Genomic DNA, 17,187 nt, shown 5'->3' on the forward strand with positions numbered 1-17,187 from the left:
GACAAGAACACATTCTCAGGCTGGAGGTTAACTCAGTAGCTTTACTGTTGTTTTTCTTTGGTCCTTTTTAAAAAGTCCTAGGATCAGGCATTTATCTGGGTAATGCCAAGGTCATGGGGGATGCTTTCTACTGCAGAAAGGGTCAGGGAACTGAGGTCAGGCTGGCTGGAGCAACAACTCTTAGGTCGGCCGTGCCTACGTAGGAGGAAAACTTAGGGCTGGGGGTTTCAAGCCGTCTGCTACAAGTGCAGCAGGTCCCCTCTCCCTAGATGGCTGCCGGGCCAGGGCATCTGTGCACCCACGCCCAGGTGTGCCCATCTGGGACTGCACGTCGTGCTCTGCACAGCGCCCACACCCACGGGGGCCCCGCTCACCTTAGACGGTGCGGCTCTGGGGATCAAGCCAGGCAATTCTGATCTGACAAGAGGTCCTGGGTTCTAGTTCTGACTCTTAGTGTTTCAGCTAAATGACACTGGGGGCGCCTGGGTGGCTCTGTCGGTTAAGCCTCCGACTCTTGAGTTGGGCTCAGGGCATGATCTCAGGGTCGTGAGATCGACCGCCGTGTCAGGCTCTGCACTCAGCATGGAGTCTGCTTCAGATTCTCTCTCCCTTTCTCTCTCTCCCTCTGCTCCTTCCCCTGCTCACGCTTTCACTCTTAAACAAACAAACAAATAAGTAAATAAAGAGTCCTCAGCTAAAGGATGCTGGATAAGCCCTTTCTCTTCCCTGGGCTGCTTCTCCTGCCTAGAATACATCCTTTCGGTAAGATTCGTGTTTATTCAACGCAACGGCATTATGACTGATGGTTTTCAGTAATGTGGGTGGTGCCTGGGGCATGGTGTGCACACGCGTGTGGGTGTGTGTGGGTGTGCGTGAGCACACCACGTTTGTGTGTGTTTCTATAATGAGAATCCATCCGAAGGAAGCAAGGTGAAGCCAGCCCGTCGGACTTACAGCGAGGCTCTGAGCTTGGTCTGGGCTGGTTTTTAGAACCAGCAGAGACGCGGACGGAGTACAATGTGGGTGGGTGGGTGGCGGCACCTGGGACGTGCCTCCTTCCGGTCTGAGGCCGACCTCACCCGTTCCCACTGTTCCCCTGCGGTGTGAGTATGAGCAGGTGGGCAGAGCCTTCCTTGGCGTCTCAGGGCGAACCCTGAACCCCAGGGGTGAGGCCCCTCCAAGGACAGTGTCTCAGGCTGCGGGCATCCTCTCCTGCAGCCGCTCCAAACATGCATCTTTTCTTGGTCGGCAGCGGGATTCATCTTAAACCACCCCACACGTCGGGATTTGTGACTTAACAAAAGCAAACACAACAGCGTTCCAACAAGGGCGGGCGACAAAAGCCATTGAAAGTGTCGCCCAGGTCCCTCAGCCCCTCGCTGTGACAGAGGAGGAGGGAAGGAAGTGTGCCCTTCCGGTGGAAACTGTTTCTTTTGGCTTTGACAGAAAAGGAGGGGAGAGAAGCAATTAGCACCGTCCTTTGGAGGATTAAGCCGCGGAGACGTTAGGGGCTAAGAGAGCGAGCAAGGGGTGGGTTTATGAATGACAGTTCAAGCCCAGAAACCCACCCAGGCTGTGTAGGGAGCTCACCGGCGGGATAGAAGGGCCATTCTCTTCCCACGCCTGCTCTGTAAAGACGGGAAGCCATGGGCAGCTGGCGGGGGGGGGGGGGGGGGGGGGGGCCATGAGGGATGAGGTAGGAGGTCATGCGGTTCGGAAGAGGAGGGGGATTCAGAGCAATCCCTAAAACACGCGCAACCTGCTCGGAGGCTTTCTGCTCTCCAACGTGGATTTGGATCTGGGGGAGAAAGACAGAGAAGCTTATTGAAATAGAGGAAAGTGCACCATAACTCGCTCCCCTCTTCCCTATCTTTTTCCCCTGCCTCCCTCTCCCCCACACCCAGAGGGAGAGCTAATGTCCCCCAGTCTTTTTATTTTTCCTTTGTTTGTTTTTCCTGCCCTGGGATCAGAAATGCTTTTGTCTGTGAGCAACACGACAGCGGAGTCCTGATAACTAAAACTAAAACCCAGGGGTTTGCCTGTCTCGAGGGCAGAAAGTTCTGGAAGCTTCTGTCTCGGCTCTGCGGTCCTGCGGTACGAGGACCAAAGTCTTTGAGATTCTTCATGATGTGGGAATGTCGGGGCCCAGAGCCGATGAGCAAGAAACAATTCCTGAGACGTCTTTGGTGCAAAAGGGTGTTTTTACGAAAGCCCGGGGACAGGACCTGTGGGCAGGAAGAGCTGCCCTGGGCTTGTGACTCACTATAGACTCTGGAGCTGGGGAAGACCAAGAGAAGTTTCCGGAGGGTTTCCATATGTTAGCGAAGACGCACGGATCCCGGAGGCCTCGCTGTCGTCAAGCTAAGGCTGTTTTTCCCTCCGGCAGGGCCCTGACATTGAGACGGCTGCGGGCTCCTGGAGCGACGTCAGGGGGCTGCGGGCCGTAAGGACAGTTCCTTTCATCTGCTTCCTGTTCCGCTTTGGTCTCCTTATCCTTCGCAGCGTTTCCTCGTACCCGTTGCCTCACGGTGCTAAGACGGCCGCGGTACCCCTCCTATGGATGAGGCTTCACCCCCTCCCACAGAGGGAGCGCGTTTTAGGCCGCGCCCTTGAGGACCGTGTGGCGCTGAGACTGTGTGGACCGTGTGGCGCTGAGACTGTGTGGACCGTGCGGGGACCCCGCTGAGGCCTCCCCGCGAGCCCCAAGGGGCTGGTGGGTGGGCGCAAAGCCTGCTCGTCTGTCCCCCCAGACAAGCCCGGACGGGAGCTCCCCTGTGGCCCCACCTGCCGCCCTCCCCATCCGGCGCCTTCCGCCTGCTTCTGGGCCCCTCCCTGCCCCGGGGGGTGCTCCCCAGACCTCACCCCGGCAGCTCGCGAGGGCTCGGACCCACAGATGACGACAGGTGTCGTCCGGATACGGGACACCACACCCCGCATTAGTCTCTTCAGGGGAGGCGTGGATTTTTTTTTTTTTTTTCTTTTTCAATCAAACCAAATATGCAAAACCGTGAACCATGAACGACCCCAGGGTCCAAATGGAAGTTAGAGCGGTTGAGGCCTGGGAGCGGCAAAGGGAAGGTCTCGGCAAGGCTGGTTTGGGCTTCCGGCTCCTGCGCGGACACGGATCCTCCCGTCTGCGTGTCTGCGGGAGGCGGATGGCCCCGTGCCCCCGGCCGCAGCACTCCTTGGTCATCTGCTGTGCGAGGCCCGGCAGGGCGACGCAGAGCCCCGGGCCAGGCCCCGCGTCCCAGCCGGTGATGGGTTTTGGAGAACAGTGGGCTGTTGGCCGCACTGGAGAAGAAAAGGTCAGTTCACGGGCTCTAAGACGTAGGCAAAGACCGGACGGGGTTGACTTGGCTACGAGACTGGGAATCAAGCCCGCCTTGCGGCCGTGGGCCGGTGAATGGGGGCGTGTGTGATCAGAAGCCCCCGGGGGAGGGGCAGTCAGAATTGCTTCGGGTCATCGTAATTTAGCAAAGCATCTAATGGAGACATCAGATGGGCTCGGAAGCGTATCGCCTTGTCATTTCATCTGAAGAAAAAAAAAAAAATGGGGGCGAATAATTACCACAAAGGGAAAAAGTGGCCCAGGCCACTGTTTCCATGGCGCCCAGGGAGGATGGCTCCAGCAGACCCTTTCTGAGGGCGCCTGCTTCCCACGGAGCGGTTCAGCATGGAGGCTGGAACAGGAAATAAGGTTTTCAGAGAATTTGGCTTTTTTGCTACCTTCTTGTAACCTTTTCTGAAAGACAGCAAGTTCAAAGCCTTTACGGAAAAAGACAGTTTTCTATCAGATTGGCCGATGATGACACACAGAGTTGTTTTTCTTTATACCTGGGTACTGACCCCAAAAATGTCTTAACCAAACACTCCTGAGATCTGAGATGAGTTTTGCTGGTTGGTGGGATGTGCCTTGGGGAAGGGGAGGGGACTAGGGCAGGATTGTGCAGTGGGCATTCAGGACTTCTCCCGCCCCGTATCTCCAATTCTCCAGCTCAGCTGCATTCTGCCAACTCCTCGAACACGTCCCCCTCCCACAGTTCTCCGATACTGTTGTATCTACCAGTTTTCTCAAGGGGTCTCTGTTTCAGACCCTTACTTGGTTCTAGGCTGATATAATCAAATTACACCCATCCCTTCCCTTCAGGCTTTGTACAATAAAGCTAAGGGATAGCTAGAGAAGCAGTGTTCCTGTATGCTAAGAGCTGGTATGGTTTTCTATTTAAAGACACAGCCCATTCTTCCAAAAGGGAAATTGCTCATCTGGGAAGGCTTGAAAATAAAGACAGTATTGGAATGGGGTTTTGAAGGATGGGTAGAAGTTTGCCAGGAAGAATGAAGAGCTCTAAGTTATAAAATGAATAGTGACTCCTAACTGAGCACTAACTGTGCTTTTCATCTGCTTTTTTTTTCTTGTTGTTGTTGTTTTTTTTTTTCTTTTCATCTGTTTTAAATGCCTTATCCTCCTTAGCCATTCCATAGTAGGAGTTAGGGGAAACTCTCATTAGGCCCGTTTTACAGCTGAGACAACTAAGGACATCGACTCTCCCAAGTACAAGGTAGCTCTCAGAGCAGGCAGTCTGTCCCGAGAATCTGGGCTCTCGGCCATCACACCACACCGCTGGGTGTTCGGGAAGAAAGAGAGACGGGAAAGAAAGAGAAGCTCGCCGAAGCACAGATGGCTAAAGGAGCGTGTGTCTCATCGGCTCAAGGACCGGAAGTTGTCTGCCGGCAGCTGTCCCTGAGACCAGCTGTGTGGCTTGTGGACAGATCGTCGGGCCCTGCTGGACCCTCAGGATACAGGATGGGCACGTGGCCTCACAAGGGTTTGTGAGAATCCCCCTTTTGGGGAGGTCCCCTCTCTTACGGCTTTGTCTCCTGCGTCCTTCCCAACATGGGTGTGCTGAGCCACGCTGTAGCGCTGCTGCCTGCAGAAGCACTGGGCAGGTAGCTGGAATGGGGCCCGGGGGTGCCTTAGTTCCAGCTGTGGATGGGACACGGGGTGCTGAGCCGAGCAGACCGGCCTCTCCTTCCGATCTCTCTCGGACATTCTCCTGTGTCTCTCTGCCTTCCCATCTCTCAGTGCTGCTGGTTTTTTCTCTCTGGGTCCTCGGCTCTCTGCCTCCCTCTTGGACTTGACGGCCTGGCTTTCTCGTTTCTTCTCTCTCTCTCTCTTTCCTTCTCAGTCTGCGTAAATGCTTCTCTACTCTGCCTTTTTCCTCCACACCAAGCACCTGCCTCTCCTCCTGCTTCTCTGTCTCTGACTCTATGGAGACATGGAGGATCCTGACTTTCTCCAGCTTCCCCCTGACGTCTGTTGGCCCCCCTCTCCCTTCCCAGCTCCTGTCGGAGGGACTGAGGGTCTGAGAGTCAGCCAGACTCCAGCCCCGTCCCCCACCTCGCTGGCTGGACCCCCCGGGGTTGGGTTGGGAGCCATGCAGCTGGGGCCCTGGCTCTTCGGGAAGCCCCCGCGGTGGGCTGGGCTCCTAGGCCTGCTTCTGGAGCGTCCCTCTGCACACTGCTCTCTTGTCAGGCTCCTCTGTTAATTCAGTGCCGATATTTGCATGCTAGTTCTGAGGCAACGTGGTGTCCTATTAAATTTTCACAGGGCCTGCGGTGGGTACGAGATTCCGTCAGCCCACAGAGGAGGCTGTATTAGCAGGTTGAAGGTGTAATCGGGCAGAGCTTGACGGAGCAGCTAATAGACTCAGGCACCAGGAAGGAATCTGAGACAAACCCGGGTTTTTCAGGGCTGGCGCTGGGGTGAGCGAACGAGCAGGACCCACCTGCCCCACAGAGTCCCGGGCACGGAAGTCCCCGGATGTCACGGGACTTCTAGCCCCCCAGGTTCTGCCATGCCCCCCACCTGCCCCTCATTCCCTCTCCTGTTCGGTCTCTCTGCCTCAGGATGGGGTAATGTCCTGTGGCCACTGTTAACAGGTCCACAGGAGGGATGACTTACCATAGCAGAAATGTGTCCTCTCATAGTGCTGGAGGTCGGAAGTCCCAGACCAGTTGGAACACACCAAAACCAGGCTGTCTGTGGCAGCTGCCCTCTGAAGACCCGGGGCCGACCCTTCTTCCCACCTGGTCTGGTGGCCCCAGGTGTCCCCCAGCTTGCAGCTGCCACTTCACTGCCGTCCCGGTCCCCACGTGCATGCCTGCCTTTTCCTCTCCCACCTGCATCCAGTCTTCCTCTCCCCCCTCTTTGGGGACACAGGGAAGGGCATTCAGGAGTCATCCGGATACTTGAGGACAATCGCCTCCTCTCGAGACCCTGAACTTCATCTCGTCTGTAAATCCCTTTCCTGCCATTAGGAAGATGCTGGCGCATTGTTGGGACTAGGGTGTGATGCCGGTTCTGAAGCAGAAATGAACTTACTTTTCTAACCCACGAGATGGACAGGACCCAGCACCCTGGGCCGTGTCTCCTCCTGGTGATCCTGAAGACAGAGACCAGAGCTTCCTGCTGCCCTGCCCTTCCTCCTCCTCCAGCAGCTCCGAGGGAGCTACTGGTGTGACCCTCACTTCTTCCCAGCACCAGCAAAGCGATCCAGCCCCCCCTGCACCCTCTGGGACCGTAGCAAGCCCTTCTCGTCACAAAGAGCAGCTCCGGGCAGCCGTTCAGACCTTGCCCTTGAAGCTCCTGGTCCTGCTGTCGGTAGATTTTCCACCTGCATGCACCTGTCCCAGCTTGGGGGTGGCCCGCTAGTCGTCACTCAGCATCAGTGTGGGGGGGAGGGGACAGACAGGTGCATGGGCAGAAGCTCCGTGCCCAGGAAGACAGAGAGCGCACCAAGCCTTGAGCCCGCATCTGTTCTGTCTTTCTCTTTCTCTTCTTGGCCTCGTTTCCGTGACTCGGTGTGTCTAAAGGCCCTGTGGTCTCCGTAATCCTCCGTCCGTATCGCTGACGCTCGCTGTCTCTGTGGCTCTGTTTGCCCCTGTGTGTGCTCTCCGGCCTCTCTCCATGTTGTCCAAGCGCAGGAATTCCCTGTCGTTCTGTCTCCCCTCCTCAGTCTCCTGTCTGACCGTCTGCTGTTCCCATTCCTGTCCCTCCCGCTCACGTGGATGATGGCTCTGTTCCCAGGGGCCTCAGCTCTTTCTCCGCGGCCCAGAATGGGGAGAAAGTGCATTGCCTCCCCGCCCAAGGATGCCTGGGGGACACCTGTCTCCCACCCAAGACCCTGCAGACAGAGACGGACCCCGAGTCATAACAGAACACCAAGGCTTTGCTTTGTCGGTTTCTCACTATCTGTCCGATGCGGAGAGAGCCTCAGCCATGGACTGAATCCACGCAGTTTCTCGTAGGCTCGATTCTACTCAGCGACCAGCTTGGTGCAAACAACACGCTTCACCTCCCACCTTGGTCCCGGGACAAAGACAGCCTTTCCCCACGTGATGTCCCCGGAGCTCTGAGGCAGGGCTGCAGCACACAGGCCGCAGGTCTGGCCCCTCCCGCCCCGTTCCCGGGCTGCTGCGTGTCCTCAGGTGAGTGACTTGTCTCTGAGCCTCCTCTTCTGTAACATGCGTGTCCTATCAGCTCCCCAGCAGGGAGGTACTCAGTATCCACCTGGGCCGTTCTGTCCTCTCCATCACCGTGCTGGGCTTCGGAGGCATTTGTCTGGGAGCCTCCCCCTTCCTTTCAGGAGTCCCAACCGACTCTTCCTCCACTTATCAATATAACAACTCTCTCTCCTGCCCTCCCTCCTTTTCTGGTGATTGTCCAATCGCCGTCCAGCCTGGGGGACTCCGATCGCATGGACGGTGACTCCCAGTTTGATAGAGGAGGAAGTGGGCCGAGGCTCTTGCTGGCTGGGATCACCCGGGAAGCCTGCTGCACAGAAGAACCGAACCCACACCTGTGACCCTGAGTTTAGAGCCTCTGGTACTGACTCACCTCACCGCCCTCGCAGGGAGGCCAGGGATGTTCGGCTGGGAGGGTAGGAGCTGGCGTTTATCTCTGAACAGTAAATGAAAATTGTGTACGAGTGGGAAGGCCTGACATGCTTTAGGGTTAAGTGGAAAACGGAGAGACTTTAGGCCAGGACCACCCCCGCCCCATGGGACTCAAGCTGAAAAGGGTGTTTGCTATCATGACAGTGGAGTGCTTCATGGACACCAAGCCCCTCAAGGGAGGGGCACCCACCATCCCTTGCTTAAGGCCGGCCTGGCACCAGCTCCAATCTCGGCTTCTCTCTACAAAGCCGCCTCTTTATTGTTCTTCCTACAGAACAACACTCTCTGTTTTTCAGTCTGCGTGGCACGAAATGGCCACCACCTGCTCCTGAGTTTAGGCCCCTCCATTTAGAGGAAAGAGCCAAGACAATCCCATATCTGTTGCCTCCAGGCCCAGTCCGGGTCAGGTTCCCCGACGGACCCACCAGCGGTGGCCAGGGCGCGTGGGTCACCCTTCCCAGAATGGTTTCTTGGGTCCCCACCCAGCTGCATGGATATGAAGAAGAGAGAAATTCCTAATGAATGTTTAGAATAGCTCTGCTTCGTATGTATTTAACAAACATGGGCTGACCCCTCACTCTTCAGATGTTAGACGTGAAAGGTGGTCCTGACCCTCATTGCCTTTCCGGAAGCTTCCATTTTTCCTCCTCCCGATACCCCCACTGTCCACGGAAGAACATTGCTCTTTATTGTTGATTTCGCAGCTTCAAGGTTACCTGTTTTATTATATTCTGTTGTGCAAGGTGCATGGATGGGCTTCAGCAAGAGAACTTGGTAAATGATACGAAAAGCCCACTGGCCGGCCGGCCCCCTCGCTGTGACCCCTGGGGGGCAGGTGGGTGGTTGGTATTATCTAGTTAGTCTTGACGACTGATGCACAGTCTCCACCCACAGGAACAGCGATAATGGGACTTTCCTCCACTTCTCCTGTCTCCCCATATTAGCTATTGTGCCCTTGACACCGTAAGTATGCTTCAAGCCGCACTGAATTTTTATTGAATTCTTCTCTAAGTAGTATCTTATTTGCGCTATCTTTCCTCATTTTCTTCAGGGACCAACAGGTAGCTGGATTTTGAAAGAGTATACCGCCAGGATAGCGTGTTATCAGAGGCCACAAAAATAGAGTTTAAATGGTGAGCCAAGGCAGACTTCTGAGTTATCTTATGCCCAGCTCGGGAATTGAAAAATCACGATTTAAGTTGTTGCAAAAAAAAAAAAAAAAAAAAAAACCCTCCTATTTTTTCTCTGCTTGAAGTTTACAGCTGCCTTGAAGTTTTATAAATCATAACTCAAGGCGTCTGAAAACAAAAAGCGGGGAGTGGGGGCTGTAATGAAGTGACCGTGGGAGTCGGCTTCCAAGGCCAGTGCTGGACCTCGGGGTTGGCTGTGACTCCTGAGGCTTCCTGGACGGGGGACGGGTGGAGGGTAAAATAAACCACAAGCTCACCATTCACGAGCTCTGGGGTTCCTTGCGTATTTCTCTGCCGATTGAACTTCACAAAATGCAAAACACATTTGATCAGCTTTCATGGTGTTTTGCTGCTTTGTTTTAAGCAAGGTTTTAGGAATCCCATCTTTACGCTCAAAGGTCCCTTTTTCAGTTAGATAAGGTGACACTGTACCTGCATTTATTGGAGATGGCGACTAGCAAAAGACACACCATGGTGGCTACAATCGTGGGTGCTGGCCTCCAAGAGTCTGTGTTCCCACCCTGGCTGAGCGCTCGGTTCGCCCAACAAGCCCAGGGGTGGTGGGAAACAGAGCAAGGGCCCCGGCATTTGCTCCGGGAAGCACTAACACAGAACTGGCCTGCATCATGGTGGGGGCTGGCGGGCATGAGGGGAACGCCCAGGGCAGGTGTCAGGACTCGCAGCTGGGACCTTGGATAGCGGCTGAGGTTGTTGACACAGGTGGGATGCTGCTTTCCCCGGGAAAACCTCAGCTGTGCTTCTGAGAACGTCTCTCCACATCTGCACTTCTGCCCTGAAGAGAATGACATCTTTTATCCCCAGTTCCTCAGAGTTTTTCTAGTGGGCGTTAGAATTATTTCTTTGTCTTTGAACTTCCTGGCAAGGGTGGATTCTTCCAAGGGGGAGTCTGTTCCATGTGATTGTTGGTTTACTTATTATCTTATTGCACAGAATAGAAATATGACAGAGTATATGTTCAGGTATCACTAGGTGCACAGATGGATGGTTGGATGGATGGATGGTTGGATGGGTGGATGGATGGTTGGATGGATGGAAGGATGGACAGATGGATGGATGGAAGGACAGGTAGATGGATGATGGACGGATGGATGGAAGGATGGATGGATGAATACAATTCTCTCTAGAGGGAAAAAGATCTACATATGTATAACATATAAGATGCTTCACCCTCTTTAGCTCAATTACCCTGTTTTCACATTTTCGCTCCAAATGATCCGTTTGTTGACCAGTATCCACTCATTCCAATTTTAATAGCAACGAAAGACAAATCATCTGTGTGCAAAAGAGAAGGAAAATAGGCCTTACCACATTGGTTGTTGAGAAGGTCAAGTTAGCAGTATGAGTTCATGTGCCACATCCCTTCACACCTGTTCCCTCTAAACCCTGTATCCCCATATCTGTCAGGAGTGGGTCATGAAAAGATGGGGTGAGCAGGATCAGAATTTCAAGAAAGCTTGAAGATGGCTGCGTCATCCTCGCTGTGTCCTCACATGGGCTTTCTCTGTGCACACGCACATGGGAGAGGTCCCCAGTGTCTGTTCCTCTTCTTAGAAGGATCTTGTAATAATCTGGTTCTCTCAGATTGAGGTCCTTCTAAATTCAATGGATCTTAATCACCTCCCAAAAGGCCCCCCTCTCCAAACACAGTCACAGCGGGGGGTCAGGACCTCCACATATGAATTTGGGGAGACACAATTCAGTCCATAGCTCCATCCAAATTCGCAGTGAGATCCTCTACCCACGGTCACATAGTCTTCCTTAGAACATCCCCAGGGACAGCCCTGCTATGGGAAAACTTAAAAGAGGAGTGGACTGGTATTAGGAACATCTCTGTTGGAGAGATCTGACATGGGCTTCAGACGTGGCTAGGATCCAGTGTGCTTCTGCTTCACGGAAAGATTCTGTTCCGGGCACAGTGATGTGCACAGGAACTTATGAGTTACTACATGGGATATGTATGTGTCCTGCCCATAGAGGCTTATAGCCAGTCTAATGGTGAGAGTAGCTGATACTTTTTGGAGCTCTCAGTATGTGCCAGGCACTATTATACGCATGTTGGACCTGTTCACTCACTGAACCCTGACATGGTTTTGACATAGGTAATACCAGTCATCACCTGATGCTTCAGGTACAGAGTCGGAGGTCCAGGGACAGAAAGTCACTTACTCCAGGTTGCCCGGCTGGCAGGCGCCCACAGGTGCTTGAGGGCTCTGGAGCTGCCCCTCACCACACTGTGCATTCCTGAATTTTCACGGTGGGTGTGTAAGCAGAGGGCATTCTCGGAACCTAGTGGCAAAATACCGTTCCTGTTGCTTCTCCATCAGCAGGATCTGTTAGTCGGAACGGGCTTTCTGGGGTTTTCAAACCATGTCTGTGTTTAATCGCATCTCCTCTAAGCCTTGTTTCATGTTCTCTTTGTTTTCCCTTTTCCTCAGTTTCTGTGAAGGTCTTCCAGGAAGGAAGAAAAATGTGATTTCCAAGGCATGATTCTGTTGTAACCTTTGAGAATATACCTTTCCGACAGAAGGCTGGGCTCCTGTTTTTATGTTGTTGGTAACTGTATTGTTTGCCAGTGATCCTTGGCTTCCAGAATACCAGAAGCTAGTCACCTGTCATCAGCTGGGTTGTGGATTGTTTTCCTCATTCTTGGAGAGAGAGGGAGCTAAGACCCTCTCACTGCTCTGCAAGGTAGTGCCTGCCAACTTGCTTCGCAATCGTAAAGTGTCCAGGTTCCCAAAATCCGCTGGACAGAACACTAATGAGGTGCTGAAAGACTCCCCAAAAGTTGCATTAACATTTTAAAGCCTTTCCCACTGCAGGGAAGCATCAGTGTTCAAACTACACTTACCACCGGGTAAGGTAAGGCTAGTGTTTCCTGATGGATGCCCTGTCCATGGAAATCTGCAGTTAGCTGCCGTGTGCTCAGAAATGTACAGGAAATTGGTCACTAAGTAGAATCTGATATCACCCCTCTGGAGAACATCAGCAGCCCCGTTTCAACAGCTGCCTTTCCTGGATTAATGTGAACTAAATCCAAATCCAGATGAGCTCTCCTACCAAGAGCTCCTGAAACAGGTGCCTTTATAGGACGGACGACCTTGAATGTAGACCTATCGATGGGCACGCTGGAGCCTTAGGAACTGAGGTGAGGACCTTAGGGAAGACTCTGCCTGCCGGTGCCCGTACCCAAGTCGGAGGCAGAGGCACTGGTGAGTCTACCCTAAATTCTTAGATTAATTATGGTATTTGGATTGCCTACTGTGGAAACACAGCCCAGCAGACTTAGGTGTACTCACAACGGAAGTGTCCTGGCTTAGGGAACTGAAAACATCATGATTCCTTCATGCAAAGTTGGGCCAAGGGTCTCTCTGGTTTAACCAGACTTCGTCTAGAATTTTTCTTTCCTGAGACAAACCCTCTGTCCATGGAAACACCAAACCATGCTTCAGTCTCAAGCCAGCTCTGGACCCCTGCTCTTTGAGGGAGCTTTTCCTCCTGACCTCTCCCACTCCACGGCTGCCCTGCCCTGGCCTGTTATCAGCCTGTGTGGACCCCTCTGCGGGCTTCTTGGGCCTGTTTTATGAGGATGAGTGTGGGAGAGTCTGGCCCTTCCCTGAGATCCGACCATCCCAAAGGCAGGGATTGTGTCTTATTTAACTCTGCACTGTCTGGCTCTGTGTTACTACCACTATTACCATTATGGCTATTTTTATAACAACTAGGAGCTCCCACAACGTCGTGCTAACACTCTACGGTACAATTTCAATATGCATGCTGGCAAACTCACCCATGCACTAGAGTACACATGTGCCTGGAAATCCCTTTCATATTAGCAAGCATGGGGCGTCAGCGCCGGTTTTAACCTTGGCTATGACTCTTAGCGCATGACTCCGAGGATTTTTGTCTCTCTTGGCCGTACTTGCCAGCGCCTCCTGCGAATGACTGGACATGCATTTCCTTCCCATGGCCCGTCCCCAGGAGCCGAGCATCTAAATATAAAATGTCAGGCAGTTGGGAGGTTGCTGCCGAGGTTTGTTTTTCTTTAAATCTGTAATTTACCACTTGTCACTCCTTTCTGGCTGGAATTAACGGCATCTATTTCCTGTTGTCTGGACTGAAGAGAACGCTTCCTTCTTAACCTTCTGCTTCTGCTGTGTAGATGGTGATTTTAGTATTAATTAGACAGATTTGTGGGGTTTTTTTTTCATGAGTGTTTTGACAACTTCTGATAAGAACTGACATTCCTAATTGAAATCATTTCATGTGGCTGTGAACTCCCCAGCTTCTATCTGGGCCCAGGGCTTCTCCCTCTTCCTGGGAGCTGGGGACTGGGGCTCTCTGGGTCGCCTCCAGGCCCTGCACCTGTCTCCTCGGGAGAGCCGTGCTCTCCGACGCCGCTCACCCCTGGCTCTTACTGCCTCGTTCCGTTTACAGATGCATTCACTTTGTGCTCCGTCAGAGCAAAGAAGACCTTCCTTTCTCTTTTGGTGCTTTTCTCTGAGTTTAATCAGTGCAGTCAATCAGCTCTCCATCCCTTCCTCCTGGTTCCTGCAGAAGTTACTGTATTAACTCGGATGCCTTCAGTTCTCGAGGGACAGAGCTGTGTGCTGGCAGCGGACGGTTCCCCACCTGAAAATCTCCACCTCCCCCCCCAGTTGGCCCTTTGCTCAGTGTGGCTGAGGGACGTAGAGACCTATAAGCTGTCGGAGCTCCCTGGCAGGTGGCCTGAGAGCCAGGGGGCCCATTTCCACTCTTGGCGAGTTCCAGGAGCAAATCTGTCCCTCCTCTGCTCTCCTTGCCTGCCTGGAGCCCAGGGGACTATATATTTACTCTCCTGCCTTTGAACTCGTCTTTTCCCTCTGAAATCAGATTGTGTAGACACCCCAAGCCTGCCCCCCACTGTCTATCCACTGCCACGCCCCCCGGCATCTCCATTTCTTCCCTAGTTCTACGCCCATATTTTAACTTCAACATAGAAATAAAATGCTCTATGCCTTTACTATTTCATCTTGCTGCTGATGCATTTCAAACAGTCTTTAGAATCGTGATTATATGTGGGTTAGATACCCCGTGTAGACGTCTATACCGCACAGCTCAGAGCCTGGTCCACAGGCCATGGGTTCGAGTCCCGATGCCGCTGATGGAGTTTTTGAATGTTGGTGCGTGAGGCACAGAGCCTAGAGCCAAGAAAGAATTCTTGAGACATCTTTGGTGCAAAAAAGGTGATTTTATTAAAGCACGGGGACGGGACCCGTGGGCAGAAAGAGCTGCTGACCTGGGTTGTGAGGAGTGGCTGATTCTATGCTTGGGAGATGGGGGAGGTAGGAACAAAGGGAGGTGTCCAAAAGCACTTTCATAAGCTCAGAAAGACTGTTGGATGCTGGGAGCCTGGCTGTTGCCAAGCGAAGGTCCTCTCCCTTCTAGTATCAGGAGCTCACATGAGGACAGCTGGGAGCTTTCTGGAGGAACCTCGTACTCTCCCTATTACAACTCCTTGTCAATAGGCTGCAGGGTATAAGGACACCTAACTTGCTTACACGCCCTTCTGCTTCTGTTTCCCACATCACTCACGGAGGGAAGCGTCGTGTGCGGGCTCCGTGAGATCGAGTCTGTGGGCCTCCAGATGTCAGGTTGTTGGTAAGAATGGTTTTTCCTGCAGGACAGTGAACTCTGTTAGTCCGCCATTTGTCTTTCCTTCCCTTAGCATTAGGGCGGCTGGCAGTGCCTGAGGAATGTCACACACGGCCCACCTGGGAGCAGGGGGTGTGGCGGTCGTGGGCTGTCGGCCTGTACTTTGCCCTCAACTTTGCCTTCTGTGCCCTCGTCCCGACTACACGTGACATGACCTCGGGCAAGTTGTCCATCTGTCCAAGCCTCTGCTTCTTCATTTTCCCGAAGTACTCTTCTGTTCAGTTGACACGTCTTACTTGCTTTTGAGTTCTTATTTACCGATTAGTTTGAGGAATGACTCTCAGGTGCCTGGTTCTTTCCCTGAGTCCTTTTCATCGGTTACTTAAAGGGAGGGCTGCCTCGGTCCTTCAGGATACAAGGGATAGTATCCTCCTTTCACAGTGACTAAGGCTCCGGGGGTAGACCTGCCCACATCGTCCGGGTACCAGACACGTAAACTGAGGTTGGCCCTGCCCCGGAGTCTGGGTTTGGTCGGCTGTAAGCCACCACCCGAGCTGACGGGAATCAAGAAACCCTTGGTGAACCTCAAGGACCGTCTCATCGGGGCGTGTATCTGTGGAGGGGCCTGTGAATCGGGATGGTGCCCCAGCATCACAGGAGTTGCCGGAGGACCCCAGAGAGCATGCTGAGACCCACCAGGGTCTTTGAGCCTCTGGGGAAGTGTTTGGAAAGCCAGCGGATGCGTCCAGACTGGTGGCATTCACACGGGGCGGGCTTCTCGCTTCGGTGCGTGCTGAAGTAAGGGATAACGCAGAATGAGACAGAAACGAAACCAAACCAAACCGAAATCAAATAGGAAGCAGTGAGAGGGACTTTCTCTGTAAAGACGACATCCCGTGAGACTGAATCAATACAAAGCTATCTTATTGTGCATTATACACAGTTTCATTAAAAATTCAGTGGCCACACCAATCAATGAAGCTTCGGGGACCCAGGCCTGTCAACACAGAGGTCGCGAATTATGGAGAAGGAGACACCTACTCTCTGGGAAGAAGGAGTTCTTTCAAGCCCAATCGATAGGCCCACATCTGCAGCCTGCTAACCCCTGGAATGTTGATAGGTCTATTTGCAAAAGCCAGAGCTAATAAGCTTTGCTGTTCCTTGGCTTAACTTCAAAGATCGGCCTGTAACATGGACCGAAAGGGAGCAAAATCAGGAAGGAGAGGAAAGTGGTTTTCATATGCATTCCAGGGAAGACAGCATACTGGTGAAAATGGACTATTTGAACATGGAAACTCTCCCTTTGTAGGGCAGGTGTTTTGTGGGCTGACTTGCAGAGGTAAGCCGGTAGGTCTGCCTCACTAGGTGGGGTGTGGGTGTCAGCCTCGGGGCACGGCCTTCGCAAGGACTATCAGGAACCTTGTTGTAAGTGATGAGTTTGAACTAATTCAAGATTTCTCCATCCTGACAGGTGAGGTCTGATAACTATGGTGAGGGTCTGTCCGTGCATTGTAGGGTGTGGATCAGCTTCCCCAGCGTCCATTCACTTGATAACAGTGCCAACCCCTTGCCTGAATTGTGACAACCCAAAACATCTCCAGACCTTGCCCAACATTTCTCTTTACACTAGAGTTAAAATTATCCCTGGGCGAGAACCACTGAAATCTACTTCCAAGGTGGCAAAGAGGGGACTAGATCAGACCTCGTAAGCCCATATTTAGAAATTTGGGGCGTTAGGGATGATAGGAACCAGAGATGAAACTGTGGCCAGACACTTTCTGTGGGCTTTCTTGTTTCTATGCATTAACTTTACCTCTCCCAACAAGCTGCTGAGTAAAATAAAGATCATGACCACAGTAGCTTCAGGCTCTTACCAGTGCAACTCTATGATAAGGAAAGAAAAGAATCTTTTCCAACCAAGTTCAGTCTAAAAGCTCCTGTGGAGGGCTCTGGTCTAGCTTGGCTAACACAACTTACAGCAAGTGACTTCTGAGCTGTCTGTGTTGGGAGGGAGCTGAGGCACTCAGTTGGCTCCCATGATCTCCTGTTGGGCAGGGCTTTCCTGCCAAGGAGAAAGGAGGAAACTTTCTTCATCCATCCATCTATCCATCCACCCATCCACCCACCTACCCACCCACCCATCCATCCATCCACTCATCCATATGTCCATCTATCCACTCACTCACCCATCCACCCACCCACCCACCCACCCACCCATCCACCCATCCACCCACCCACCCATCCATCCATCCATCCACTCATCCATATGTCCATCTATCCACTCACTCACCCATCCACCCACCCATCCGTCCATCCAACCACCCATCCATCCATCCATCCATCCACCCACCCACCCACCCATCCATCCATCCAACCACCCATCCATCCA

General features: G+C 52.9%; 1 pseudogene across 1 annotated transcript in view; it reads left to right on the forward strand.

Moving 5' to 3' along the window:
• The first annotated feature begins 1,684 nt into the window (after positions 1 to 1,684).
• Positions 1,685 to 17,187, forward strand: part of LOC308354313 (transmembrane protein 132B-like) — a 30,105-nt pseudogene continuing 14,602 nt past the window's right edge. Inside the window, exons 1-2 of the transcript in view lie at positions 1,685 to 1,696; positions 2,387 to 2,528. The product of the transcript in view is annotated as a transmembrane protein 132B-like (transcript). The remainder of the gene's footprint in view (positions 1,697 to 2,386; positions 2,529 to 17,187) is intronic.

The sequence above is a fragment of the Martes martes genome (genome assembly GCF_963455335.1).
Source record: "Martes martes genome assembly, chromosome: 13".
NCBI classification, from domain to species: domain Eukaryota; kingdom Metazoa; phylum Chordata; class Mammalia; order Carnivora; family Mustelidae; genus Martes; species Martes martes.